Raw genomic sequence first — 27,299 nt, 5'->3', positions numbered from 1 at the left:
GCTCAGTCATGCCGGACTGGTAGCAACCCCATGCACCACAGCCCACCAGGCTCCTCGGTCCATGGGATTTTCCAGGCAAGAGTACTGGAGTGGGACAGAGGATGAGATGGTTAGATAGCATCACCGACTCAATGGACCAGAGTTTGAGCAAACTCCAGGAGATAGTGAAGGACAGGAAAATCTGGTATGCTCCAGTCCATGGGCTTGCAAAGAGTCAGACATGACTAAACCACTGAACCAACGTGTATTATATGACAGGCTAGAGCATTTATTAATAATATAGTTATATAAGATATAAGGGTTTGTTTAGCATATTTTAGTGAGGAAATAATTCCCCTCCAACCTATATTTTCCAACTGTATTTACACACATAGTTCTTCCCTGTAGCTCAAAAGATAAAGAATGTGCCTGTAATGCAGGGGGCCCGGGTTTGATCCCTGGGTCAGGAAGATCCTCTGGAGAAGTGAACGGCAATCCACTCCATATTCTGGCCTGGAGAATCCCACGGACAGAGGAGCCTGGTGGGCTGCAGTCCGTGGGGTCACAGAGTCGGACATGACTGAGCGACTCACACTACTGCTCCTAGGTACACACAATTTGGCCCATTGAGAAACTCAGAAACTCATCCTCTGGAGCCAGCTCCTGTCTTCTCTCCTCTCCTCTCCCTACTACCCCACTTCCCTGCACCAATCTCATTTCATTTGAGAGTTAGAGTTGAGACTTCAGAAGAAGTCAAAAGAAATGAAAAAATTGCAAATCAAGGAGGCAGATAATTAGTAAGAGATGAATGAGGCCTGCAACATACTTCTTAGATCCCCCTGACTATCCAAAGTTGAAGGGGTTTCCAAGTTCCTGTATGGAATTCCTCAGTTGTTCGAAATTCCACATTATCCTCTGTAATTGAGAACTTTTCCTCTCAAACTCGATTCTTTTTCATGAAGATACATTCAAAAAACTTGCTTAGGGAAATAAAAATTTCATTTGTATCCATTAAAAATGAAGTTGACACATATATATGTAAAACTGAATCACTTTGCTATACATCTAAACTTAACACAACATTGTCAATCAACTATATTTCAACTTTAAGAAGTTAAAATAAATTGCCTTATCAACATTGAAAATAACTGGAATCAGTAATAGCTGATGTAATTAATGTAGTCACTGTATTGACATTATAAAAAATTTATTAAAATAAGTTCCTTCTAGAGATTCACTTTAAAACTGAGAACTGGTTTGCTTTAAGTTTTGAAATCAAACCATGTACTTTAACCCTAATACTTGTCACGGTTGTTCTTGAACGTAGGTGTGCATGAATTAGAATCAGCAGACAGACTTGTTAAAACACAGATTTCTGGGCCCCATTCTGAGTTCCTGATTCAGCAAACCATTGGCTGAGGCCAGAGAATTTTTGAATTTCAGAAAGTTTCAAGGTATAAAGAAGAATTCTAAAGCTGTCTCACTCAATCCCATACTCTCATGACTCAATCAAATTCCAGACTAGGAACCTCTGTGAAGGGATTTTGCTGAGAGAATTCAGGTGTTACTAATCAACTGACTGCAGGTTGTCCTGTAGTTTCTGAGTGGGTCCAGTGTAATCACATGAGCTCTTAAAAGTGGAAGGCGAGGCCCGTGCAGAGAAACCTTCACCATGCCCTTGCTAGTTTCAAAGATGGAGGAGGAGGCTATAAGGCAAGGTCGATGTTGGCTTCTAGAAACAGAAAGCCCAGACAGCTCAAGAAAACAGGGGCCTTAGTCCGACAAGGAACTGAACTGATTGAAAAGTGAAAAGTTAGTCGCAGAATCGTGTCCGACTCTGCAATCCCATGGACTGTAGCCCGCCATGTTCTCTGTCCTTGGAATTCCCGGAGACAAGAGTACTGGAGTGGGTTGCCATTTCCTTCTCCATACAACCTGAATAAATCTAAAAGTGGATTCATCCTTAGAGCTTCTAGAAGAAGTGCAGCCCTGATGACAGCTTGATTCTGGCCTCACGAAGACTCCAAGCAGAGAACCAGCTGAGCCACGCCGGGTCCAGGTATCTGACATACAGATAATACTTTGTATTATTTATTTTTTAAACATTTATTTACTTCTTTGGCTGCACTGGGTCTTAGTTGTGGCATGTGGAATTTTTCCTTTTTTCTTTTTTTTTAGTTGCAGCCTGCTAGATCTTTATTTGGCATGAAACCCTTAGTTGCAGCATGTGGGGTCTAGTTCCCTGACCAGGGATGGAACCGGGGCCCCCCTGCATGGGGAGTGGGAAGTCCTGACTGGACCACCAGGAAAGTCCCTCATTTGTGTTATTTTAATTATTAAATTTATGGTGCTTGTTAACAGAGGCAATTGAAATCTAATACATGTGGTAATACTGGTGCTGCTGGTCCCAGGAACACAATTTGAGAATCATTGTTTTCCGTCATGTAAGTCTTCTCTTATTACCGGTTTAGAGACATCTGAAAAACTTAAATCACTTCCTTTGTTTTTCTTACTTCAGAGAATGGATTCAAAGGGGAAGGCTGCTATTTTATTGTTTAAACTGAAAATAACTTTTTAAATGTTTAGGAGAGTACTTAGCCCTTGCTGAGTGTTCAAAGAGAGTAGCTATAATAACTTTTATTAGTGGGTAGCATTTATTAAAATCTCCATGCCAGGCACTGTGCTAATTATTTACTATGACTTTACCAGGTTTATCCTTATTAACTCTCAGGTAGATGTTATCATTGTTCTCATTTATCAATGTGCTATCTAAGGCTAGGAGGAATCTTGCCCAGAATCAGGCAGTCAGTAAAAATTGGGGGTGATGTATGAACCCAGACGGTATGACTCTAGAACCTAATCTCTTCATTGCTGTTGAGTTCTTTTGTGTTATTTCACATCTGCTTATGTATGCACATCTAGTTTGCAACTTGAGTGAAGCATCCCTACATAGTTTTACAAAATAATAAAAACCTAAGCTGTATGCTTTTGTCTTTATTAAACTTGGCTAACTAGCATAACGAAATCTATCTATATCATTTATCCAGTCAGTATGTATTAAACACATATGTGAAGCACTGGGTTGGGATTGAGTTTACAAACTTACAAGTGATTTCTGTCCCTGTTGAACTTACGATATTACGATCAGTACCCCTGGGGTACTTAGAGAAACACTATAGCATCATTCCTAGTAAAACCAGAAATAATACAATAATGCTGTTATCAATATTATTTGGCATGATCCATGCAGTGCATCTAGCCTTGCCAAATTTAGCAAATAAAAATGTAGGATGCCCAGTTACACATGAATTTCAGGAAAAAAAAATTTTTTTTAGTATTGGTATGTTTAAAATACTGTATGGAAAATACTTAAAGAGTTACCTGTTCCTTAAATTAATAACAATGTTTTTGATCTCTTATTTTATCTGGCTACCTTAAACAGCTTTGGTGCCAAAAACCACAAACAAGACTGATGTCCAGGGGTTTATTGCCTATGTTTTCTTCTAGGAGTTTTGTGGATTTAGGTCTTATGTTGAAGTTTTAACCCATTCTCAGTTGATTTTTGTATATGGTGTAAGTTAGTAGTACAGTTTCATTCTTTTGCTTGTGGCTGTCCAGTTTTCCTAGCACCATTTTTTGAGAAGGGGCTTCCCCGGGGACTCAGCAGGTAAAGAATTCACCTGCAATGCAGGAGATGCAGGAGACTTGGGTTCAATCTCTGGGGCAGGAAGATCCTGTGTAAGAGGGCATGGCAGCCCATTCCAGTATTTTGCCTGAGAAACCCAAGGACAGAGGATCCTGGTGGGCTACAATCCAGAGGATCATGAAGACTGGGGCACGAGTGAAGTGACATACACAGCCTTTCCCCATTGTCTATTCTTAGTTCCTTTGTTGTAAATTTATTGACCATATATGTGGGTTTGTTTCTGGGATTTCTATTCTTTTCTATTGATCTACGTGTCTGTCTGTATGCCAATACCACAGTTTCGATTACTCTAAGTTTGTAACATACATTGAAATCAGGCAATGTAATGCCTGCAGCTTTATCCTCTTTCTCAAGATTGCCTTGACTCTTTGAGTCTTTTGTGGTTTCATGCACATTTAACGGTTATTTATTCTATTTCTGTGAAAAATTCCATTGGAATTTTGATATGGATTGATAATATTATTATTCTAATAATTAATATTAACAACAATGTTAATATTACATATATATTAATTTTTGTATTCTGCAAGTTTATTGAATTTATATATTAGTACCAACAGTTTCTTGGTGGAGTCTTCTTGAGGACTTCCCTGGTGGCTCAGGCAGTAAAGAAAGACAGTAAAGAAAGACAGTAAAGAAAGTAAATGCCTACAATGTGGGAGACCCGGGTTTGATCCCTGGGTCGAGAAGATCCCCTGGAGAAGGAAATGGCAACCCACTCCAGTACTATTGCCTGGAAAATCCCATGGACAGAGGAGCCTGGCAGGCTACAGTCCGTGGGGTTGAAAAGAGTTGGACACGACTGAGCGACTTCACTTCACTTCACCAACAGTTTCTTGGTGGAGTCTTTAGGTATTCCTATACGTAGTATCTTGTCATCTTCAAGTAATGACAATTTTACTTCTTGTTTCCAATTTGGGTACCTTTTATCTATTTTTCTTGCTCTAATAAAATAATCAACATTAAAAAGATCAAAGTTACCAAAAAATATGAGATAACATGAAGGAAAAATATAAGGGGAATGAAAATTTTTGAAGACAATGTATAGCCATGTGTAATATGTTCAGATGTCATTTCTCCCTGAATAGTGTATTTAATGCAATCATAGATAAAATACTAGTGGCATGAGGGGCAAAAAGTGAGATGAGGGAGTTTGAAAAATGAATCTAAATTTTTCTGAAGAGATAAAAGTGTATAAATAGCTTAATTCTGCAAAAGAAAAAGGGGGTGGGGGTTGAAAGGGACAGAGGTATAGACAAATATTTTTGCAAGAGAGCTGGTTTGATAAACAGTCTCCTAAATGGAATTAAGCCCAGGAATTGTTTGTGTAACTCCTATGATGAAAAAGGGATGTAAGTTCCAAGTATAAAAGGTTTGTGGAATAGCACGGTGAAGCCCCACCATGTACAGGACAGTGTCACTTGGCTCTATGCCCCCTGCCACTAACATTCTGGGATGTGGGCAGAGGAAGCCACATTGAGGTTTGAAGCATTTGCCTGAGCTTTGTGCAGCCACCTCGTTTTAGCAAATTGGGTAAAGAAATCCGAAAGTGTGTGTATGTGCGTGTGTGTCATACTCTTCCTGCTAATCTGTGGTCCACCTGACTTTCTGCAAAGGCACAAGTTAATGTAAACTTATTTTGAAGCCAAGACAAAAACCCATAATGCAAAAAGATTTTTAGATTGGACTTTACAAAAAAATACAACTTACACTTAGATATTATAAAATAGTATCTTTGAACCTAACAAAATGTCAACATTCTTTTTTTTGGTGGTGGGAGCAAATAATTTTTATTTTTTTTGTAAATACACCAAAGAATCATGCAATGATGTCAGCATTGGATGCAGTCCTGTTTCACATTCCTTTAACTGGCCCCATGATGGCAGAACCTTCCATCTTGCTTTTATCTGTATTATCTTCAAAATAAAGAAACACACCATCTTTCCTGCAGTATGATTTTCATTGTCGAATTACCACTGCTGGAGGTACCTTCTTTCTGAGCTCTGGTTTGCATTTCTTGACTGTGGCCACCACCATGTCACCCACACCAGCAGCAGGAAGTCTATTCTGTCGTCCCTTGATCCCCTTCACAGAGATGATACACAGACTTTTGGCTTCTGTGTTGTCAGCACAGTTGATCATGGATGGCTTCAACTGGAAGACCCAAAGAAATCTGGAATTTTGCACCAAAAGATGACCCACCACATCCTCATTTTGACGTGCTGAATGCTGGAAAAGGGGCAAAAAGGAAAATGCCAATATTCTTAATATACAAGTAATGCTTTCAATTTTATACAAAAAAAAGACACGTAATAGAAAATGGGTATTTACCCCCCAAAAAAGCCATAGTAAAGATCAATAAACCTATAAAAATTACAAATAGTTTTTAAGTTTCTATGTTTTAAAACCTCTGAGCCTGATGAGGTTTGAGGTGGATAATTGGCAAAAGGTAATGAACACTATCCTAAATAGTGGAGGAAATGTGTCACGAGTTGGGGAGCACCTGAGATTCTACCTTACTGGCAAAACCAACAAGCTAGGCTGTCACAGTTCTTGGATGCCCAGGTCAGAGACAAAAAGACATTATTACTCACAGCAATAGCAGCATCTAGAACAGCAGCATCTTTACTGCCAATTCTCTAAGCCTTATTTCCTACAGAGTGACTCTTACCTGGAATTCATCCCAGGGAGATTATTGGAAAAGAGTGCAAATGTACATGCACAGACATATACCTGTCTTTTCATCGCAGCATTTTTAATAGGCTCACAAAAGTTAGAAACTATAAATATGTGATTGTTTAAATGATAGTACATCCATAAAAGGGAATATTAGGTAAACCATAAAATGATCATATAGGTTTATGTTTAGTAGTGTGAATTAAAGCTTTTATGGGGGATATTATGGATGGAATTGTCTCTCCCAAAATTCCTATGTTGAAACCCAACTCCCAATGTGACTGTTTGGTGACAGACTCCTCACTGCTGCTGCTGCTGAGTTGCTTCAGTCTTGTCCGACTCTGTGCGACCCCATGGGCAGCAGCCCACCAGACTCCTCCGTCCACAGTATTCTCCAGGCAAGAACACTGGAGTGGGCTGCCATTTCCTTCTCCAATGCATGCGTGCATGCTAAGTCGCTTCAGTCATGTCCGACTCTGTGCGACCCTATGGACAGCAGCCCGCCAGGCTCCTCCATCCACAGGATTCTCCAGGCAAGAATACTGGAGTGGGTTGCCATTTCCTTCTCCACAGAGCCCTCAAGGAGATAATTAAAGTTTAATGAGGTGATTAGGGTGGGACCCCTAACCCGACACCTAACTCTTGGTGTTCTTATAAGAAGAGACACCAGAATGCTCTCTTTGCATGCACAGAGGAGAGGCCATGTGAGGACATAGCTAGAAGGCAGCTGTCTGCAAGCCAGGAAGACTACTCTTACCAGTACTCGTCCTGCTCTCCTTGATCTTGGGCTTCTACTAGTCTCCATAATGGTGAGAATATAAATTTCTGTTGTTTAAATTACCCTGTCTGTGGTATTTTGTTATAGCAACCTAGCAGGTTTGAGGAGACATTTAACCTTCTTACTTTTTCTCTTCTATGTCATTTAACTTTCTACAGTAAATGTGTTATCTTTTATATTCAAGGAAAAAAAGTTTTTATTTTGGGGAAAAGGAGTGCCTTTTGATGCTGACCTCAGCATAACCCCATTTTTCTTTAATTATCTGGCTTGTCACCTTCCAGCCACTTACATGATTGTAGGGCACATGATTGTTGCCTTTCAAGTAATGATTTCACTGATACTCATCTCAGCATATACTTGACTTATTTTAGATTTTGTAAGAGGTGGCTTCTGATGATGAGTGGTTGGAGGCTTAGGAGACAGGGCTAATTCATTTTGAATGTGAACTTGAACAGGTAGAAAGCTATCCAATATAGAAGAGTGAACATCTTTTGCATAATCTCTTCACTCCTTAGAGTAATGCTGTCCTATTTTAGGTGGTTCTTTCATGATTTCCCCTTATTGACAGTTTTGATTTACATGTTTTATTGATAAGATAAAATTTTTTATTAAAAAAATTTTTATTTTATATTGGAGTATGGTTGATTAGCAATAGTGTTAGTTTCAGATGTATAGCAAAGTGATTCAGTTATAGTACTGCAAATACATATATCTATTCTTTATCAAATTTTTTTCCCATTTCGCTTATGAAAGAGTATTGAGCAGAGTTCCCTGTGCTATGCAGTAGATCCTTGTTGGCTGTCTATTTGAAATATAGCAGTATGTATATGTCAATCTCAAACTCCTGTCCCTCACCTCCATCCTTTCCCCCACTAACCATAAGTTCATTCTCTAAGTCTCATTTTATAAATAAATTCATTTGTATCATTCTTTGTAGATTCTGCATATAAGTAGTATCATATATTTGTCTTTCTCTTAACTTTTATCACTTAGTATGATCATCTCCAGATCCACCCATGATCCTGCAAATGGCATTACTTCATTCTTTTTAATGACTGAGTAATATTCCATTGTGTATAAGTACCACATCTTTCTCCGTGCATCTGTTGGTGGACATTTAGTTTACTTCCATGTCTCGGGGTGCTTGTATCCTTTCAAACCATGTTTTTCTCTGGATATATGCCAGGAGTGGGATTGCTGGATCATATGGTAGCTCTATTTTTAGGTTTTTAAGGAACCTCCATATTGTTCTGTATAGTGGTTATACCAATTTACAATCTTACCAACAGCATAGGAGAATTCCCTTTTTTCCATGCCCTCTCCAGCATTTATTTTTTGTAGACATTTTGATGATGGCCACTCTGACTGTTGTGAGGTGATATCTCATTGTGGTTTTGATTTGCATTTTTCTAATAATTAGTGATGTTGAACATCTTTCCATGTGCTGCTTGGCCACCTGTTTGTCTTCTTTGGAACAATGTCTATTTAGGTCTTGTGCCTATTTTTTGATTGAGGCTTTTTTTTTTTTTTTTTAATATATTGAGCTGCATGAGCTATTTGTAAATTTTGGAGATTAATTCCTATTGGTTGCATTGTTTGCAGACATTTTCTCCCATTCTTTGGGTTGTCTTTTTGTTTTGTTTATAACCTCACTCAATTAGACATCCTCCAAGCACTCAACACCGCTTAGTGGTGGCGATACAAAGACATAGTAATGATGGAAATGTTTTTGAAAGTCTTTTCCACAGGAAGAAAAGAACAGAAAGTTACAGAACTTGACAACTAGGAAGGCTCTTGGAGGTCAGCTGTTTGAACTTTTCATCATTATATGGATGAAAAACTAAGGATTACAATTTCACACCTAATGGACGGCAGAGCTGGGACTGGTACATGTGTCTTCAGTCTCTTAATCTAGTTCTTTTTCCTGGACATTTTGGGATATGGAGGATGTTAATCAAGTGAGGCACAAGTGAGAAAAGATGGAGAAACATCAAGGGGGGAAATGTAAGAGGTGTACAGGGAAGGAAGAAATGAAACAAGCAGGCTGTCCTGATAAGAAAAAGTGAAAGAGGACATCCCAAGCCCCAGGAGAGTAGTGGGCTCATGCAGAGAAGAGTGGTTCACCAGCAGACTGTGGTTGTTGCAAAGGAAATGACACAGGTTTTTATGTATCAGTAGGTGGAAGTAGGACAGAAAAATGTAAAACTAGTATTTCTTAAAACTTGATAATATTTCATCTTGTTTTTTCAGACTGTCTAAGCCCAAAATTTCTTCTAATGTCACTTATCTTAATATGACCTATGACAGTATGAATTGGTAAATTTTTGAGAAGTCATGCCATCTTTGTGGAATTTTCAAAGGTTGAGAAAATGAACTGAGTAATATTGTTTAAAAAATTCTTTTTCTCAAAAGCTTTGTTGAGATCACAGGAATAGACCTAGTAGCTCCAGATAGCAAAATTAACTATGACAATATTATCCCAAGAACCTTAGATATAGACACAAATACATGATTTCTATGGTCTAGAAGCTACACAACATCAAACTGCCTGGAAATGGTGATTGCTGTTGTTTAGTCGCTCAGTCGTGTCCGACTCTGTACTACCCCATGGACTGTAACCTGCCAGGCTCCTTTGTCCATGGGATTCTCCAGGCAGAAATACTGGAGAGGGTTACCATTGCCTTCTCCAGGGAAATGGTGATGGAGGGTTGGAAATATGACTGAAGACTTCTGTATGTTCCCTAGTGCATTAAAAATGGAAGTACCCATTATGCTAAGAAATGCCTTTCCTTACCTCTCTCTTGTATAATATTTTCTTTCTTAATCAGTAAGCTATTTGACCTTACACGTGAATTGGCAGCCTTAGTTGCCAAAAATATAGCCCTATTTTTTTTTAAGTTTATTGCTTATGAGGAATAAAAACCCATGAAAGCTAGAGAAGAATGTGAACTTTTAAGAATAGCAAATGACATAGAGCAAGGTAATACAGAAACTAGAACTGGAAATTCAAGAAATAAGATACTTCCTGTGAGATTTAATTTCTGTGATTAGCCACATTTATTTCTTCAAGTTCTTTTTATACCTGCTTCTGAACATCTCTTCCCAAACCTAAATGATTTTATCACATGGCCCAATATGGCAGCCCCAATCCAACTGAACATGACCTTTCTTATAATTCTTGCCCCTATGATCGTATTATCAGAGCCCTTGTGTCTCACAATTCAAGTTCTCGAGAGGGAATCTGGTTCACTCTGCTCAGCTTACATCTTGGTTCCCTTTTAACAGGTATCCACTGCTGGTCAATTTAGCTGTGACTGGAGAGGAAGAAAGGAGTGATAAAAACCCCTTTCTCCAGCAAGGGAATATGGTTTTGCTGTTTCTAGGGAAAGTCCATGTGCTTGACTCTGTGATCTAAATTATTTTTTCATGCTCATAGTTTTGAAGAGGAAACAAATCACACTTTCTGACTCATTAAGTGTTTTTCAGTAGTCTTTTGGTCTGGGATTCAGGTTTTCTTAGTAAGCACTTAAACAATTTAGATTTGAAATTTTTCATAATAAAATGCTGGGAGGAAACACCAAAAAATAAAAAGAAATTTAGAATTAGGGTTTGGGATCTCATCAGAAGAGGTGAGAAAAAACGCAAGCATGGAATTGTGGGGCTTTGTTTCCCCAAGCTGTAACTGGCAATAGCTACAATGCAGTGTACTTTACACCCCTGAGTGTTTCTCAGGGCCTACATTTAAAACAAAATCAGGGTAGGTTTTCAAGGAAACACAGATTTGACACGACGAGACACCACTTCTCCAAAATTAAAGGCAGTTTGAGAGCTGTCTTGGAAGGATGTGCCAGTTGGGGAGTGCAGGTAAGATTTTTTTCTTGTCTGTAGGTTTTCATAAGTGGTAAGCTCAGAATTCCATTTGCTCTTTTGTGGCAATCTAAGAGCCTAATGCAAAGCATCATTCATATTTCCTAGTTATGTCTAGAGAATTTGGTGGATTGTGAAGATGCATTTTATTGATTACATTATGAGAAATCGACTCAAAAGTCATCCTTTAGCTCCAGGATGTTTTCTGTATACTCAATGGCGGGCTGGCTGTTCATCCTTAAGGCTAAAACTGGGTAGCATGGGGTGCCCAATTACAGCCCTGGTGAGAGGATCTTCAGCAAGTAATTGTGGTCTCCTTCACTGCCTTCATGTGGCCCCAGAGTGAGATGCCTCACCATTCTTTCCCAGGCCATGACAGCAAGAGCACTAATGCAGCTCTCTGTAATTCTGACGTCCCCTGTCCTTTGGACTGAATCAGTGCCCGCCCCCCATTCATGTAATAAAACCATTTCCCACAGATGCTGAGCAGCTGTCTTCATCTGAAGATGCTCAGAGAAAAAGCAGAGGCTAGAAACCCTTCATTTCCTTTGTTCATAATAATCACACTTGCTCCCTGAAAACAAAACTCGCCCCTAGGAAGGAGAGCAGGAACCATGGGTTAAGGAGTGAGCCAGAGAGGGTACAGGAGTGTAATGGAGGAGCTTTGTCAGAAGCCCTGCTACGAAGGCTGTATTCTTAAGGGCCTCTGGCTCTCTTGTGCGTGCTACAATTGGAAAATGACTAATGAAGTGCTTTGGATCAAACAGATTTCTTAAAGAGACAGGACATAGGCATTATGGCTATTAGAATTTAACCCACCTGCCAAAAAGAAAAAAAAATTATCAGTTGTCTGGGCAGTGCCTAATGTGTCTTCACTACTGCATATTGGACTTATTTTGATCTGCTAATATTTGTATGATTTGTATGGTTTCCCATGTAGAATCTCCATGTGCAGAAAAAGGTCGAAGTCGCATGAGTACATGATACAAGAGAACTGTGTTATTCTTTCTATCAGGAAAAGGCTTAGTTTTGCCCTCCTTATGCTCCCTCCATCTCCCTTAGTCTGGGACTAAAAACACAGCAAGAGGAAAACAATGAGCAGTGACATCGATGCATTGGGCTTGAGTGGGGAAGGTTGAGCCCATCAGAACCGAAGATGCGCTGTTCGGAGTCCAGTCTCCTGAACTCCTGAGAACTGATAGGTGTGTTATTTTGGGAATTTGATGGGCAAAATGTAAGAGTGTATATAATTGGATTTTTATTAAAAATTTCCTAGCTATAACTGATGTAGATTTTAAGTTTTCATGGCTAAAGAAATATTCTCAGTGCCTAAATGTTTTTATTCCACTCGAAACAGATTAGGCTTTCCTGGTGATTCTGCAGTAATAAATTAAAACATTCCTGTAATGTGATCCACGCATCTTTTGCATTAAAATAAACCATCATCCAAGTTCCTAACAGAAATAGGGAACTGGTGGTGAAAGCAAGGTACATGTGCAGGCAGGCTATGAGGGATTATTTGTTTCTGTTGTCAAAAGCAAACTTTTTAGGATTCTTTTTTTTAATTGAAATATAGCAAAAATAAAGTTTGCAGGAAAGGTTGCTGTCTTAAAAGTAGGAAAATAGCTAAGTTACGTTATCTTAGCTATGACGAATTTGGATAGTGACTGATGGGTACAAAACTGTCAGCTTTGTTTCTTCATGAACAAATTGTCAATCTAAACTGTGGAAGACAAAATTGTCAGCTATGTCTCTGGTTGAGAAAAATTATGGGTTGCGTCCCTGGAAGGTGAAAATCCCTGGAAGTAAAGGAAAATTGTCAGATGCATATTTTCAAGACAGAATTGTTGGCCACGTCAGCTAAATAACAGGTTACTATTATTTTACTGCTGAACTGTGAAATTTGCTGTTTTTATCTCCTTTGCCATTCAGATTGACAAAGTGAAGTCCATCCAGATCATCAGGTTCATTGGTGCTTAGCCAGCACAGATGTGCCACATGTACTTTGCATTATGACTAGAAAGATAGATCCATATGGGCAACCAACCAGATTGAGACCATGTTGCTTGAGTTAACGGAGAAAGAGCCTTTCTGGATTGTTTTAAGGGGTGCTTCAGTTCAAAATGAAGGGCAGCCAAGTGAGCTGAAGGCACTGGGGAGTGGGGCAGTCATCACTAGAGAACTGTATTCAGCAACGCGGCTGGTGACAGGTTTGTGCTAAGTCAGTAATTCCTACTGAGGCATGATGTTCGGCTCCAGGTTGTGTGTGTGTGAGAGAGACTGAGATTGATAGACAAGAGAGACAGACTGTATTTCTACACTCACTCCCATTCAACTGGCAAGAGGTGTTTCTGACAGAGGAACTTAGCCTTAAGGATAAAAGAGCAAATAGATGAGAACATCCTGTGTAAACCTATATAGTGAAAGTTTTCTATTTATATTTGAGAAAATAGCCTGATAACACTGCCAAAAAGAGGTAGATTAAACTCCCATTAATGGAAGCATTTGAATTCCCTTCTGAGTTACTGAAATACTAACATTGTATGCATTGTATTTTTTGAGACTACTTGATATGCTTCATCTTCCCAGGAATATCTGAAGTAGCCCCAGAAATTAGTCATCTGTTTTATTTTGATTATGTGGGCTTGTGATTGTGGTTCTAAAAAACAGGCCCAGCTTTGGGTCTAAATCAAGGAAGCTGAAAATGTTGAGCTTGAGATTCCCCAAGTTTGTTCTTTAGCAAAACTAATCCATTTATCTGTATTGTGATACATCCTGGCTCATGAATTTTCAATGGCTTTTCAATGCCTACAAGATAAAGTAAATGTCCCTTAGACTAGAATCCAAGATTTAGGATTAACTTAATTTTTGATCCTGACCTTGATTCTTCCTATTTGAGTGTCTTGGGATCTAGAGCAAGGATGTTATCTCTTTTGAACTCTGGCTGGGCAGTTACTGCTACTCTACCAATTTTTCCCTGGTTATGTATTGCATTTAATTGTTATTTATGTATTTCAATAACATTTTAAGGGCAAACTGAGTGTACGGCATCTGATGTTAGTAATACAATGATAAATAAGATATGTGCCTATATCAGTTTTTTTGGATTCCATATATATATGTTTATATAAGTTACTTGTTTTTCCCTTTCTGACTGACTTCATGCTGTATGACAGACTCTAGGTCCATTCACGTCTCCACAAATGACCCAACTTCATTCCTTTTTATTGTATAGGCAGTCTTATTCATAAAGCAGAAATGGAGACACAGATGTGGAGGACAAACACGTGGATACCAAGGGGGGAAGGGAGACGAGTGGGAAGAACTGGGAGATTGAGATCCACATATGTAGACTATTGATACCATAAATAAAATAGATAACTAGGGAGAACCTACTGTATAGCACAGGGAACTCTATCTGTGCTCTGTGGTGACCTAAAAGGGAAAGAAATCCAAAAAGAGAGGATATATGTACACATATATTTCATTTCCTTTGCCGTACAGTAGAAACTAACACAACATTGTAAAGAAACTAAACTCCAATTGAAAAAAAAAAAAAATGTGCCTAGCCTCTTGACCATTGTAGTTGAATAAGGGAATCAGAGAGGAAAACAGGTGATTATAACAGGGGGCAGAAAGTAGTATGAGTGGGAAGCACAGGAAGCAATGAGAGCCAACCAAAAGAACTCCTCGTCCAGACTCAGGTTTCAGAAGGAGAAGTCTGTCCTCTTCCGGTGGAAGTGACATTTAGGCTGACACCTGAAGGAAGGGAGGCATCAACCAGGCCCGCAGCTGAGAGATCTTAGTTTTTGCAAGGAAATCATGGCAGGGTCCTTTACTGAACAGCTAGACCAAGTTAGTGCTCCCTGTACCTCTATGTTTCTCTTAATTTTGTCATTTATTGTATGTCATAAATCTATCATCATTTGACTTTATTATTTAATAGTGTTTTATTTAGCAATAAACCCTTTCAGCAGCCATGGGTACAAAAAAATCAAAAGTACATATTTAATGAAAAATTAAGTATTGAATATTATCTCTTAAGTTGATTTTGATGAGCAGAATGAACAAAATGATAGCACTAATCAATTGAAAACTAGAAGACAAAAATCCCTGAAAAATCATCTATTTCAAAACTTAGTATTTATAAGAAAACTAACTACAGCAATCTAATATGTGTGGATACAGAACGTTTATCACTCTGTGAATATAACTTTCATTCAATCAAATGACTGATCTGTTCTCTTCAATTCTGTTTTTTTTTCAAATTGTACAGTTGATTTGCAATGTTGTTAGTTTCAAGTGTGCAGTGAAATGAGTCAGTTACACATAAACATAAGTATATTCTTTTTCATATTCATTTCCATTATGGTTTATTACATGATACTGAATATAGTTCCCTGTGCTAACAAGTAGAACCTGTTGTTTATCTAGTTTATATACAGTATTTTATATCTGCTAATTTCAAACTCCTAATTTATCCCTCCCTTCTCTTCCCCTTTGGTAACCATAGGTTGGTTTTCTATGTCTGAGTCTGTTCTAAATTCTGGGTTTTGTAATACACATGTGAAAAGTAAAGTGACAACTATTTGTTCCATTAACAGAAGAGAATTTCACATGATGCTGGTTTTGTATTAGTATTATCAAATGCCTGAAATAGAAAATTAGTTAACTCTAACATTGGTCCTTTAAAAATTATAATTCATGGATTTAAAGCAAACCTTTTGGGTGTTCATTTGATTGATAGGATTGTAACTGTTAAATTTTGCAAATTTAATTTAAAAATAAATGCAACTTTGGATAATAAATACAAGTTTTAGTGAAACATAGACATGAGCTGTAATTATTGTTTTCATACTCAAGAAACTTATGGAGCTGAATTTACTTGGATTACTTCTAGTGCGTGCACATTTTATAGCTGTAGCTAAAAAGCTGTATCATTCTACTAATTAGATATATTTTTCTATATTCAGAGTTATTCTAAATTTTTATGATGTTGATGATGTAGGATACATAAAGCTTTTTTAGCATGGCAGAACTTAACATTTTTTTTCTCTCTGCTGCTCATTACTAATTGGGTCTTAGAAATGACTGAGTCTTTGAAGGACTCCTGGTAGATCAATCTCATTGATTTACAGTGGTTCTAAACATTTTGGAGATAATTTCTTTGACTTTTGTTGCATTTTGTTTAAAATAAATTGGGAACTTTAAATGCAAGTATTTTTAAAAATGGAGCAACCAGAAGATGTTTTTAGCAAATCACAATTATTGGGGGAGGAGGTGGACTTAGAAAGAGGGAAGTCCTTCATTTTATTCCTGAAAAGGCATGAGAAGAATGGACATAATGAGGACTCAACTGGTATATAATATTTCATTCTGAAGTTTCACATTTTTTGCAGTATTTCTATTTGTGGGAAGAATCTTTTAACGGAGCTTCTATTGTTAAACGACCAAATTTATATTCCAAAAATCAAGATGGAAGGAAATGGAGGTTTATGGTTTTCAACATGTAAGTTTGGTAAAACATTCAAAAAGATCATAGAGGCAAGTTTTGGGCCAAAATTATTTTTTGCAAAAATATGTATCAAAGAAATGCTCTCTTTAGCATGGCAAAATGATAGTATCTGTGCAAAAACTTAAGCTGAATTACCTCCAACTTCCATATGCGAAATTCAACATTGGTCTGGGCCTATCAGGCACTGTAAAGAGTACTTTCTCAATGAAAACATTAAAGACTACAGGGAAGAGTCAATTAAATGTGTAAAATCCAAATGTGTTAACCACAACATTCAACTTTAAAGAAGATACTTTTATAACAAATATTTCAATGAATTAGAAAAATAACATTCAGTGTTAAAACAGATACAGCTAAGAACGTGAGTACAGCATAGAAATATGTGCAAAGAATAATTCTACTAATGAGATTTTTAGTTTCAAATAACCTTATAAAGGAATTTTTGCTCTAATATTACATGAATATGTTATTTTTAAAATTGTATTATGGTAAAGAATTAACAAAATTTGCCATTTCAATCATTGTCACTTTAGTGGCATTAATTACATTAACAGTGTTATGTAACCATTGCCACTACTGTTTCCAAAACTGCCATCAGTCCAGACAGAAACTGTGTACCCACTAAACAAAACCTCCCTATTGCTTGTCACTCCAGCCCCTGGCAATCTCTAACCTACTTTCTGTGTCTATTAATCTTGTCTGTTCTATTATTTTATGTAAGTGGAATCACACATTTGACTTTTTGTATCTGGCTACTATCACTTAGCATAATGTTTTCAACTTTCATTAGTGTTATAGCACATATCAGAACTTCATTCCTTTTATACATCTGAAGCTTAGTCCATTTTATGTATATACTACATTGTGTTTATCATGCATCTGTTGATGGACACTTGAACTGTTCCCACATTTTAGCTATTATGATTAATGTTGTGATGAACATTTGTATATAAATATCTGTTTGAGTTGTTGCTGAGTCGCTAAGTCAGGTCCAACTCTTTGCAACCCCATGGGCTGCAGCCTACCACTCTTTCCTCTGTTTCAGTATCTCCCAGAGTTTGCTCAAACTCATGTCCATTGAATTGGTGATGTCATCCAACCATCTCATCCTCTGTCATCCCCTTCCTGCCCTCAATCTTTCCCAGCATCAGAGTCTTTTCCAAGGAGTCAGCCCTTCGCATCAGGTGGCCAAATTATTGGAGCTTCAGCTTTAGCATCAGTCCTTCCAATGAATATTCAGGGATGATTTCTTTCAGGATTGATTGATTTGATCTCCTTGCAGTCCAAGGGACTCTCAAGAGTATTCTCCAGCACAACTCCAGCATCAGCTCTTCATTGCTCAGCCTTCTTTATGGTCCAGCTGTCTCATCCTTACATGAATATTGGAAAAACCATAGTTTTCACTATACGGACCTTTGTGGGCAAAGTGATATCTCTGCTTTTTAACATGCTGTCTAGGTTTGTCATAGCTTTTCTTCCAAGGAGCAAGTGTCTTAATTTCATGACCGCAGTCACCAATCCACAGTGATTCTGGAGCCCCAGAAAAGAAAATCTGTCACTGTTTCCACTTTTTCCCCATCGATTTGCCATGAAGTGATGGGACTGGATGCCATGAGCTTAGTTTTTTAAATGTTGAGTTTCAAGCCAGCTTTTTCACTCTCCTTTTTCACCCTCATCAAGAGGCTCTTTAGTTCCTTTTCACTTTCTGCCATTAGAGTGGTATCATCTGCATATCTGAGATTGTTGGTATTTCTCTGAGCAATCTTGATTCCAGGTTGTGAGTTATCCAGTACAGCATTTCCCATGGTGCACCCTGCATATGAGTTAAATAAGCAGAGTGACAATATACAGCCTTGACGTACTCCTTTCCCGATTTGGAACCAGCCCACTGTTCCAGGCCTGATTCTAACTGTTGTTTCTTGACCTGCATGCAGGTTTCTCAGGCAAGGAGACAGGTAAGGTGGTCTGGTATTCCCATCTCTTGAAGAATTTTCCAGTTTGTTGTGATCCACACAGTCATAGGTTTTAGCACAGTAAATGAGGCGGATTTTTTTTTTTGAGTACATGTTTTCATTTTTCTAGGTATACATCTAAGAGAAAGATTGCTAAGACACATGATAATTCTGTGTTTAGTGTTTTGAGGAACTGCCAAACTGTTTTCCACAGTGGCTGTGCCATTTTACATTCCTACTAGCAACATACAAGGGCTTCAATTTCTCCAAATCCTCACCAGCACTTACTGTTCCTGAAATTTATTGCTTGTTATTATCACCATCCTAGCAGGTAGGAAGTAAGTCCCTACTGCAGTTCTGAAAAATTTTAGTTATAAAGAGTTTTTGAATAAAACTATTTTATCTGTTCACCAATATAATTAAATATATTGAAATCAATTTGTCAGCCAAATAAATATTTTAAGATATCATGTATCAATTAAATAGGGGAGGAGTAAAGCATAAAAGTAGGCAGACTGAATGGCAGTTGTAATCCAAGCAATAGGTGATGAGGTCCTGAACTGGGATAGTAGCAATATAAAGGAAGTGAAGAGACTTTAGAAGCAAATATCAAAAGATCTTATGCAGGTGAGATGAATGGAATTGAAGGTTGATATTCAAGGGATAGGAAGAGGAAAAAGTTAAGCACAGTGCTCAAATTTCTCACTTGGATAACAGAGTGGATGGTGGAGTCATTTTCTAAGATACAAACCCCAGGAGGAGGAAGAGCAGGTATTGAGGTGAAAGTAGGTAAAGATGATAAGCTAGATGTGTTGAGTTTGAGATGTTCATAGAGCATGTGGGTATTAAGGTGAAAGTAGATAAGATAATAACCTGGACATGTTGAGTTTGAGATGTTCATGGAGCATGCAAATGCAGATACTTATCCAGCAAGCAGTTGGAGCTCTGGGCCTGAAGTTTAGGAGAGAAACCTGGGCTTGTTAGGGAAAATTTGGAATTAACCTTTTTTTTTTTTTTTTTGTATTCTTATTTCTGTAACAAGATGATGATTATAAGATGATAAGATCCTTGAGGACATTTCAAGTATTTCCTTGTTTCTCTTTATTGCTCTATGACTGAAAAAAGAAATTTAAGGTATACAGCATAAGGATTTGACTTACATACATCATGAAGTGATGACAATAAATTAGTGAACATAAAGGTACAAAATCAAAGAAAAAGGAAAATTTTGCATCTGATGAAAATGGTAAGGATTTACACTCTTAACTTTCACATAAAACACCCAGCAGTGTTTATTATATTAATCATGTACATACCATTCTTTGTACTTATTTTTCTTATAACTGAAACTTTGTACCTTTTGACCACCTTCATCCAATCCACCCTGCTTCTGGTAAACACAAATCCGACCTCTTCCTGTGAGTTAGTTTGTTGAGTACAACTGACTTACTATGCTTTGTTAGTTCCATAGTGATTCAGTATTTCCGTACAATACACAATGATCACCGCAATTGGTCTAGTTCAGTTCAGTTCACTTGCTCAGTCGTGTCCGACTCTTTGCGACCCCATGAATCGCAGCACGCCAGGCCTCCCTGCCCATCACCAACTCCCGGAGTTCACCCAGACTCACGTCCATCGAGTCAGTGATGCCATCCAGCCATCTCATCCTCTGTCATCCCCTTCTCCTCCTGCCGCCAATCCCTCCCAGATTCAGAGTCTTTTCCAATGAGTCAACTCTTTACATGAGGTGGCCAAAGTACTGCAGTTTCAGCTTTAGCATCATTCCCTCCAAAGAAATCCCAGGGCTGATCTCCTTCAGAATGGACTGGTTGGATCTCCTTGCAGTCCAAGGAACTCTCAAGAGTCTTCTCCAACACCACAGTCCAAAAGCATCAATTCTTCGGCGCTCAGCCTTCTTCACAGTCCAACTCTCACATCCATACATGACCACTGGAAAAACCATAGCCTTGACTAGACGAACCTTTGTTGGCAAAGTAATGTCTCTGCTTTTCAATATGCTATCTAGGTTGGTCATAACTTTTCTTCCAAGGAGTAAGCGTCTTTTAATTTCATGGCTACAGTCACCATCTGCAGTGATTTTGGAGTCCCCCAAAATAAAGTCTGACATTGTTTCCACTGTGTCCCCACCTATTTCCCATGAAGTGATGGGACCAGATGCCATGATCTTCGTCTTCTGAATGTTGAGCTTTAAGCCAACTTTTTCACTCTCCACTTTCACTTTCATCAAGAGGCTTTTGAGTTCCTCTTCACTTTCTGGCATAAGGGTGGTGTCATCTGCATATCTGAGGTTATTGACTTTTCTCCCAGCAATCTTGATTCCAGCTTGCGCTTCTTCCAGCCTAGCATTTCTCATGATGTACTCTGCATATAAGTTAAATAAGCAGGGTGACAATATACGGCCTTGATGTACTCCTTTTCCTATTTGGAACCAGTCTGTTGTTCCATATCCAGTTCTAACTGTTGCTTCCTGACCTGCATACAGATTTCTCAAGAGGCAGGTCAGGTGGTCTGGTATTCCCATCTCTTTCAGAATTTTCCACAGTTTATTGTGCTCCACACAGTCAAAGGCTTTGGCATAGTCAATAAAACAGAAATAGATGTTTTTCTGGAACTCTCTTGCTTTTTGATGATCCAGCGGATGTTGGCAATTTGATCTTTAGATATCACTATACAAATATATTATAATTTTATTGACTGTATTCCCCACACTGTACATTTCATACCAGCGACTTATTTATTTTGCAACTGGAACTTTGTATAATCTGCCTTACCCATTTCTCCCCTCTCCTCTTTGACAACCATCTGTTTGTTCTTTATATCTATTTCTATTTTGTTATATTTTTGTTTTTTAGATTCCACATGTAAGGGAAATCATATAGTGTTTTATCTTTATGACTTATTTAACTTAGCAATATACTTGCTGAGTTCATCCATGTTGTCACAATGGCAAGTTTGCATCCTTTTTATACCTGGGTAATATTCCATCACATACATCTTTTTTATCCACTCATCTGTTGATGGGCATTTGGTTGCTTCCATGTCTTGTCTATTGTAAATAAAGCTACAATGAACATAGCAATCCACATATCTTTTCTAGTTAGTGTTTTTTGTTTTCTTTGGATACTCAGGAGTGAATTTGCTGAATCACATGAAGGTTCTATTCTTAGTTTTTTTCAGGGACAGACATACTGTTTTCCATAGTGGCTACAACAATCATATCCCCGACTACAATACACTAGAATTTCCCCTTCTCCACATCCTTGGCAGCACTGAATATTTATTGTCTTCTTTGAAAGTAGCCACTACCTATGTTTTCTTCTAGGATTCTTGTGGTTTTAGGTCTTATACTTAAATATTCAATCCATTTGGTTTTTATATAAAGTGTGAGAAAGTATAAAGTTTGAGATTTTGGCATGTAGCTATCCAGTTTTCCCTACACCATATATTGAAGAGGCTGTTGTATTCCCGTTCCATGTTCTTCCTTTGTTATAGATTATTGATCATATAAATGTGTGTTCACTTGATCTTTCCAAAAGGCTGAGAAGCAATTAAATGTGGGTTCATTTCTGGGCTATCTCTTCTGTTCCACTGGTCTATGTGTCTTTTGTGTGTGTTCCAGTGTCATACTTGGAGAAGGCAATGGCACCCCACTCCAGTACTCTTGCCTGGGAGATCCCATGGACAGAGGAGCCTGGTAGGCTGCAGTCCATGGGGTCGTGAAGAGTCGGACACGACTGAGTGACTTCCTTTTCACTTTTCACTTCCATGCATTGGAGAAGGAAGTGGCAACTCACTCGAGTGTTCTTGCCTGGAGAATCCCAGGGGCGGGGGAGCCTGGTGGGCTGCCGTCTCTGGGGTCGCGAAGAGTCGGACATGACTGAAGCGACTTAGCAGCAGTGTCCTACTGCTGTGAGCACTGTAGCTTTGTAACTTTATACTTTGGCCACTTGATGTGAAGAGTTGACTTATTGGAAAAGCCCCTGATGCTGGGAAAGACTGAGGGCAGGAGGAAAAGGGCGTGACAGAGAATTAGATGGTTGGATAGCATCACTGACTCAATGAACACAAGTTTGAGCATACTCTGGGAGATAGTGAAGGACAGAGAGGCCTGGTGTGTGCTGCAGCTGCTGGGGTCACAAAGAGTTGGACATGACTTAGTGACTAAACAACAACAGAAAATGAGCTTTGTAGATAGTTTGAAATCCTGAATCATGATACTCTCCGCTTCATTCTTCTTTCTCAGGATTGTTTGTCTATTCAGGGTCTTTTGTGTTTCCATTCCAAACAAATTTCAGAATTATTTGTTCTAGTTTTGTGAAAATACCATTGCTATTTTAATAGGAATTGCACTGAATCGGTACATTGCCTTTGGTAGTATGGTCAGTTAACAATATTTCACCCTTCCAATCAGTGAGCACAGTGTGTTTGCTTGTGTCATCTTCAGTTTTTCTTCGATGCCTTAGCGTTTTCCTAGTACAAGTCTTTTCTCTCTTTAGTTTCCGTCTTAATTCCTAGGAATTCTACTTTTTTTGATGCAATTATAAAGAGGATTATTTCCTTGATTTCCTTATAGTTTATTAGTGTATAGAGACATGACAGATTTCTATATTATTTTGCATTCTGCATTTGTACTGGATTCATTGATAGGTTCCAGTAACTTTCTGATGATGTCTTTAGTATTTTCTATATATAGTATCATGCCATTTGCATATAATGACAGTTTAACCTCTTACCTTTCAATTTGGATAGCTTTTATTTCTTCTTCTTGTCTGATGGCTGAGGCTAGAATTTCCAAAACTATGTTGAATAAAAATAGTGAGAGTGAGCATCATTGACTTGTTTCTGATTTTAGAAGAAGCGCTTTCACCTTTTCAAAATTGAGTAAGATGTTGGCTGTAGGTTTGTCATATATGGACTTTATTATGTTGAGATATGTTCCCTGTATACTCACTTTGTTGAAAGTCTTTTTTCATAAATGCATATTGAACTTGATTTAAAGCTTTTTCTGAATCTATTGAGTTGATTATATGATTTTTAATATTCAATTTGTTAATATGGTATATCACATTGATTGATTTTGTAGATGTTGAACCATCCTTGCATTCTTGGGCTAAATCCCCCTGGATCATGGTGTATGATCCTTTCTAAGTAACACTGAATTTGGCTTGATAATATTTTGTTGAGGACTTTTGTATTTATGTTTATCAGTGATATCAGCTTATAGTTTTATTTGTATGTTCTGTCTTTGGTTTTGCCAGGGTGATGCTGGCCTCATAGAAAGAGTGCAGAAGCATCTGTTAATCTTAAATTTTTTTGGAATAGTTTGAGAGGCTAGCCATTTATTTTCTTTAAATGTTTGGTAGAATTTACCTGTGAAGGTATTTGTTCTTAGACTTTTGCTTGATGGGAGTTTTTAAAAGTACTGATTCAATTTCATTGCTGATAATTGGTCTTGTCCATATTTTGCATTTCTCTTGGATTCTATCTAGGGATTATACTTTTAGGAATTTATCTGTTTCATCTAGATTTTGCATTTTATTGGCATATAACTGTTAACAGTAATCTCCTACAGTCCTTTGTATTTCTTTGGTGTTTGTGTTAACGTCTTTTTCACTTCTGATTTTATTTATTTGAGCCCTCTAATTTTCTTTGAGTCTAGCTTAACTTTTATCAGTTTTGTTTACTTTTTTAAAGAACCAACTTGGTTCCATTGGTCTTTATTTTCTCTTCTTTTTTAGTCTGTTTCATTTATTTCTGTTCTGATCTTTGGGGAGTTCTGGGGCTGCTGCCCGCATCTTGGTGGGTAGGACTGGGGTCTTGGGAGACCTGGGGTTCTGGCCTGCTAGTGGGAGGGGCTGGTCCTGGGGTGACCAGCTGTGAACTGCCCATGGGGAGTCCTCCTGCACCTGGAGGTGGGGTCCAAATGATACTCAGCGTGGTGCTCACCAGCTGAGGGGCAGGTAAGCCCCTAGTGCTAATAGGCTAGAGGGAGGAATCCAAAGTGGCACTTGCCAGCAACAGTGTCCTTATGGTAGAAAGATGCTCCCCCAAATGGCTGCCACTAGTATCTTTGTCCCCAGGGGGAGTCTCATTTGCCTCCTGCCTCTCTGGGAGGCTCTCTAAGATCAAGTGGGTCTGACCCAGGCTCCTTTAAAATTACTGTCTCTGATCCGGTTCTTGGATTGTTGGAGATTTTGCATGCATCCTTTAAGAATGGAGTCTATTTCTTATAGCACTCCCGCTTGCCTGTGTGCAATCCCCACTAGCCTTCAAAGCCAGATGTTCCGGGGGCTCACCTTTCCAATGCAGACTCCCACCCTGGGCTAGGGAACCTGATGTGGGGCTTAGTCCCTTCACTCCTTGGAGAGAACCTCTACAAATTCTCCCATTTGTGGGTCACCCACTTTGGTGGCTCAGACAGTAAAGTGTCTGCCTACAACGCAGGAAACCCGGGTTCGATCCCTGGGGCGGGAGGATCCCATGGAGAAGGAAATGGCAACCCACTCCAGTACTCTTGACTGGAAAATCCCATAGACGGAGGATCCTAGTAGGCTACAGTCCATGGGGTTGCAAAGAGTCAGACACGACTGAACAATATAACTAACACCTGTGGATGTGGGTCTCAACTATACTGTGTCTCTGCCCCTCTGCTGCTGCTGCTGCTGCTAAGTCGCCTCAGTCGTGTCCTACTCATAGCGACCCCATGGACTATAGCCCACCAGGCTCCTCCATCCATGGGATTTTCCAGGCAAGAGTGCTGGAGTGGGGTGCCATTGCCTTCTCCGCTCTGCCCCTCTACCCCTCCTTTATCTTTAGTTGTGGAGTATGTTTTTTGTCAGCTTTCAGGTTGTTCTGATCAATAGTTTCTCTGTAAATATTTGCATTTTGGTGTGCCCTTGGGAGAATACAAGCTCAGGGTCTTCCTTCTCTGACATCGTGGCTATTCTGCAGTCATACAGCAAATTTTAGTGGGGAATGTTTTTTATTTGAAGCATTGTACTAGGTTTAAGACAAATTATTTAAAAGATAAATAAGGTATAGTCCTTGTCTTCAGAGAATTTAAAATCTAGTAAGGGGGAAAATATACAATAATAAATAAATATAGAGATTGAGTGAAATGATTTAAGCATAGAGAAAAGTATTACTTATTGAAAGGATATATTAGAATAATTTGTACTTAAACTTAAAAGGTCTTCAGTACAGCTTTTTAAATTGAATGGTCTAATCAATGTGGCTACATAATTTATTGGAAGCTGTGTAATATGGAAATCTGAGGCCTCCTTGTTCAAAGAACAGGAAAAAAATTGCCTACTAAAGGTTCATATAAACTTCCATGATTTGGCCTGTTGTTTTCTACTTGCTATTTAATGTTGTTCTGAGTTAAAAAATATTAAAATCTTGAATTATTTGCATGAATTTTACCATTTAAATTTATATTATACAATGCTTATTTAAAATCAGGTCATCCTACTCATGCAGAATCACTGAAATTATACAATTTGATTTTAATTCTTTCAAAGAACTCTTAAAACTGGCCAGATGAGATAAATGCAACCCAGACTCAGGAAGGTTGGAAGGAGGGAGAGAAGATTCCCCCCAGGACACAGGGCTATTGGAGAGGAAAGTGTTGCTCATCATAGGTACCTGAGGCCCACACTCTGCCATGCAGTCTCTTTCATTTCCTCCCAGCAGCCAGTCCTCTCAGCTGTCCCTTGACTGAGGGCCAGGTCTGGGGAAGTTGAGCCAGGAGCATCACTTTTTTGCAGTGACACACAAGAGGACGCACAAGCATCTTGAACCCTCCCCTCTGGGAGGAGTATGATACCTGGATCAGGGCTGAGTGGGTGAGACGCTTTCCCTGCTGAGATGGGCTCTGGCCAGCCATTCACAATTCACACCAAGGTGCCTCCCTCCAGCCTTGGTCATGGTCTTCCCTGAGATGCCACCTGGTGTGCTTGTGTGACCCCAGTCCTCCTCCATGACCTGCTTGGAACAGAGGGGAACTGTAGTCAGAGGGTGGAAGGCAGGTAGGAGCTGGGTGGGGCCAGGACACCAGGGGTCTGAGGTACAATGAGCCAGGCTGCAAGTGCTCAGCACGTTTTCTATTGTCCCACTGGACTTCATTTACAAAAAGTACTCAAAAAGTTTAAGATTTTCCAGTCTTGAGAAAGAATGAAGCTGGAAGAATCAACCTTCCTGAGTTCAGACTATACTGCAAAGCTACAGTCATCAAGATAGTATGGACTAGCACAAAACCAGAAATATAGACCAATGGAAGAAGACAGAGAACCCAAAGATAAATCCACACACCTATGGATAACTTATTTTGACAAAGGTGGCAAGAATATACAATGGGGCAAAGATACCCTCTTCAATAAGTGGTGCTGGGAAAACTGGACAGCTCCATGCAAAAGAATAAAATTAGAACACTTCCTAACACCATACACAAATATAAACTCATAATGGATCAAAGACCTACATGTAAGACCAGAAACTATAAAACTCTTAGAGGAAAACATAGGCAGAACACTTGATGACATAAAGCAAGATTTTCTATGACCCACCTACTAGACTAATGAAAATAAAAATAAACAAGTGGGACCTAGTTAAACTTAAAAGCTTTTGCACAGCAAAGGAAACTATAAACAGGTGAAAGGACAACCCTCAGAATGGGAGAAAATAAGAGCAAATGACTGACAATGATTAATTTCCAAAATATACAAGCAGCTCATACAACTGAATACCAGGAAAACAAATGACCCAGTCAAAAAGTGAGGAAAAGACCTAAACAGACAGTGGTGTAAA

General features: G+C 38.7%; 1 long non-coding RNA gene across 1 annotated transcript in view; it reads left to right on the top strand.

Annotated features, from left to right (window-relative positions):
• The first annotated feature begins 819 nt into the window (after positions 1–819).
• Positions 820–27,299, top strand: part of LOC129657559 (uncharacterized) — a 79,008-nt gene continuing 52,528 nt past the window's right edge. Inside the window, exons 1-2 of the long non-coding RNA XR_008716799.1 lie at positions 820–2,038; positions 7,054–7,170. This is a non-coding gene — a long non-coding RNA (uncharacterized LOC129657559). The remainder of the gene's footprint in view (positions 2,039–7,053; positions 7,171–27,299) is intronic.

Source organism: Bubalus kerabau, chromosome 7 (genome assembly GCF_029407905.1).
Source record: "Bubalus kerabau isolate K-KA32 ecotype Philippines breed swamp buffalo chromosome 7, PCC_UOA_SB_1v2, whole genome shotgun sequence".
In the NCBI taxonomy this organism is placed as follows: Eukaryota; Metazoa; Chordata; class Mammalia; order Artiodactyla; family Bovidae; genus Bubalus; species Bubalus kerabau.
The sequence above is the reverse complement of the archived record's forward strand: the minus strand, read 5'-3'. Positions and strand labels throughout refer to the sequence as shown.